The sequence below is a fragment of the Bos indicus genome, chromosome 5 (genome assembly GCF_029378745.1).
Source record: "Bos indicus isolate NIAB-ARS_2022 breed Sahiwal x Tharparkar chromosome 5, NIAB-ARS_B.indTharparkar_mat_pri_1.0, whole genome shotgun sequence".
In the NCBI taxonomy this organism is placed as follows: Eukaryota; Metazoa; Chordata; class Mammalia; order Artiodactyla; family Bovidae; genus Bos; species Bos indicus.
In genome coordinates, this window is record NC_091764.1 from 100,633,562 (window position 1) to 100,637,609 (window position 4,048).

Sequence of the window (4,048 nt, forward strand, 5' to 3'; positions counted from 1 at the left end):
CTCACGTGAAGAGTTGACTCATTGGAAAAGACTCTGATGCTGGGAGGGATTGGGGGCAAGAGGAGAAGGGGACGACAGAGGATGAGATGGCTGGATAGCATCACTGACTCGATGGATGTGAGTCTGAGTGAACTCTGAGAGTTGGTGATGAACAGGGAGGCCTGGCATGCTGCGATTCCTGGGGTCACGAAGAGTCGAACACGACTGAGCGACTGATCTGATCTGATCTGATCTGATCTGTGATCACATCTCCTCTAACCATCAGTCAGAAGGGAGGGTGAGGTTGATTCCATCCCACCAAGGGATACATCTGGCCAGAGAGAGGGTTCTGACCCTCTGAAGGTAGGGGAGGTCACCCGTGACTCTGACAGGAGCAGTTTTGGTGAAATGGTAGAGAAAAAGAAGAACACCATACACAAACAAAACCAGACATTCATATGGGTTCAAGGAAGAGACTCGGAGGAACAAGTCAAGAGGGGATTGTAGACAACTCTTTAGAAGATATATTTTGTAAAAAGGAGTACCAAGATAGCTGAAAATTGAAATCATTACAATGAAATTGTGGTTAAAGGTGTTTAACCCAAAGGAATCCTTAATTTAGTTCCAGACACTATTTTTTGTTAACTTATTTAAGAGTTAAATCAGATAGTTTGAAACCATTGACTGTTTTATTCTCACTAGAGAGCCAAGGTCCTAGGTAATGAGACAGGTGAGTTTGGATGGAATGGTTAATGACAGACCAGCAGCTGATGCAGGCATACAGGATCATTGAAAAGAGTGGGCCTGGGATTCAACCTTTGGCTCTGAGTGGCACCTGCCCATTGGCAGCAGTAGTTCTAGTTCTAGGGGGGAGATACCATGTGTTCTGAAATCAGACTGAGGAACTCAGGCTACACCAGGGCCCTACAGAGGGCACTAGGGATTGGAGCAGTGAGGAACCAGAAGAAATGAGAGCAAGACCAGCTGGCTACTCCTGAACCAAGATCCTGAACAGAAGGAGGTAGCCAGCACCAGTGGGTGATGGAGAAGTAGTTGCTGATATCCAGGATCAGATCCATGTGTGACAGAGGAGGCATTGTTCCTGGGCAGATGGAGCTGAAGTCCCTGAAGGACTGGCCCTTAACTGTCTTCTCTGGCTCTGCCAGCCCTGGGGCTTCATTTGCCAGACCCATCATTAGAAAATGAAGATGAAGATGAGGAGTGAGCTACAGCATGGAGCAAACACAGTTCTGTTCCCATGGACCCAGGACCCAGAACGCACAGAACTGATGAAAAGGAGAATGGCTGGAGTACATCTGTCTGCACCAGGGGTTCCTGCCCAGACTCAGAAGATTATCAGTTGTCCAGTGGGAAGATGTGGTATAGTAGGTCCTCCAAGCTAGGCAGAATGGCCTGCCTGGAAGTGACCACCCTTAGAGTGGCTGTATCTACCTGCATTCCAAACCAGAACCAGCACCGTACTGAATACATCTTGGTTGAAATGTCCATCTCCATCCTCCCTATATATACAGCCTATGGACCATAGCCTGCCAGGCTCCACTGTCCAAGGGATTCTCCACGCAAGAATACTGGAATGGGTTGCCGTACATTCCTCCAGGGAATCTTCCGGACCCAGGGATCAAACCAGAGTCTTTTTAAGTCTCTCTTATGGCAGGCAGGTTCTTTATCACTTGCGCCACCAAGAAGCCCATATATATATATATATATGTATATCAATCCTAAACTCCCAATCTATCTCCCTTCTCTCCCTCCACTCTTCCTGGTAATTATAAGTTTGTTCTCTAAGTTTGTATGTTTCTGTTTTGTAAATAAATTCATTTGTATCATTTTTTAGATTCCACATACAAGAAATATCATATGATATTTGTCTTTCTTTGCCTGATTTACTTTACTTAATATGATAATCTCTAGTTCCATCCATGTTGCTGCAAATGGCATTATTCATTCTTTTTAATGGCTGAGTAATATTCCATTGTATATATGTGTCATAGCTTCCTAATGCACTTATCTGTTGATGGACATTTAGGTTGCTTCCACGAACATGGACTTAAGACAAATAGAAATACCTACTACTATACACCTCCAAAGGAAGGGATTCAAAATGACAAGTTTTTTTGTTAAATACCTCTTCTTTACATTGTTTTTTCTCTTTTTTCCCAACTGTCATTTCCTGCTGTGTAGTCTTATGTTCCACCCTAGGCATATTTTCATCCCTTACTTCTAATCTACCATTTATAGTTTGTGAACTACTCAAATAATCAAACCCATCAGAATTGTGCATAATGTAACTATGTAACTGATTTTGAACCAGGATCAGAATGGTACACACTTCTGAACAGTATTTATTTTAAGAGCTTTATTCTGAGCACAATGTTTCAGCAGGTCTTTATAAAATTAATAAATCCTTTGATGGACTTAAGTATTATTCATATACTTGATTCTTAACTCTATTAATGAGGTTTTCCTCTCAGTTAAATTAATTACCATGGTGATTAATTTTTGAGTTGTACTCTGTCCCCCATGATGAAATGCAGATCTCCTAATGTGTGAAAGCTGAGTATGTCAGGAGATTTTCCCTATGGAAGACTCAGCCAATGCAGTTCTATCATTTCTCTGCTACAAACAAAGCTGCAAAGTATAGTACTGCACAGGTGCTTATTCTGAGAATTTCTTTCCAGTAGAAAACTACAAGTTTATAGAATATGCACATTCTTCAACTTTATTAGATATTGACAAATTTTTCTTAAAAGAAATTGTAGCAGTTTATATTTTCATTAGCCAATAATGAGAATTCTGGAAAATTATTTGTCATTGACACCTCAAACACTGGGCTTCTCTGGCAACTCAACAGTAAAGAATCTGCCTGCTGGCACAGGAGAGGCAGAGTGGATCCCAGGGTCAGGAAGATCTCCTGGAGAAGGAAATAACAACCCACTCCAGCATTCTTCCCTGGGAAACCCCATGGACAGAGGATCCTGGTGGGCTATAGTCCATGGGATCTCAAAAATGTTGGACATGACTTAACAACTAAAGAGCAACAACCTCAAAGATTGCTTCTCTATCTTTTTATTTCATTTATTTCTTATGGAATGCTTATTAAATGTTTTCTGGCATCTTCTCATTCTATCTTCCAAGTTTTTTAAATGTCTCACATTTTTTAAATCTCTTTATTATCCTCAGCTTTAAGTTCAGTTCAGTTCAGTCGCTCAGTCATGTCCGACTCTTCGCGACCACATGGATCACAGCATGCCAGGCCTCCCTGTCCATCACCAGCTTCCGGAGTTCACTCAGACTCACATCCACTGAGTAAGTGATGCCATCCAGCCATCTCATCCTCTGTTGTCCCCTTCTCCTCCTGCCCCCAATCCCTCCCAGCATCAGTCTTTTCCAATGAGTCAACTCTTCGCATGAGGTGGCCAAAGTACTGGAGTTTCAGCTTTAGCATCATTCCTTCCAAAGAAATCCCCAGGCTGATCTCCTTCAGAATGGACTGGTTGGATCTCCTTGCAGTCCAAGGGACTCTCTAGAGTCTTCTCCAACACCACAGTTCAAAAGCATCAATTCTTCCCTGGAGAATTGTCACAGCTATTTGTAAGGCCTCCTCAGACAGCCATTTTGCTTTTTTGCATATCTTTTCAGTCCATGGAGCTGAAAAGAGTCTGACACAACTGAGGACGTGAGCACAGGAGGTAAGCCACTAACAGGGTTAGAACCCAAATACAACCACCCAGGTATATGGATCCAACTGCACTCTCTATCAAAACAATCTGTAAGAGTCCTTTCAAAATAAACTTTGAAGGCTGCATAATCACAGTGTGCTTTGGATTTACTCTCTGTGCTTCATAAGAAATTGTTAATGTTACACTTTAAGAATTTCAAAGTATGGTAGAACCAATACAATATTGTAAAGTTTTATTTTATTTTTAAACTTTACAATATTGTATCCAGTGTACGAGACAGCAAAAGAGACACTGATGTATAGAACAGTCTTATGGACTCTGTGGGAGAGGGAGAGGGTGGGAAGATTTGGGAGAATGGCAATGAAACA

General features: G+C 42.0%; 1 pseudogene; it reads left to right on the plus strand.

The window, feature by feature from the left end:
- The first annotated feature begins 731 nt into the window (after positions 1-731).
- On the plus strand, positions 732-1,406 carry LOC109558585 (male-enhanced antigen 1-like; annotated as a pseudogene).
- Positions 1,407-4,048: the final 2,642 nt, after the last annotated feature.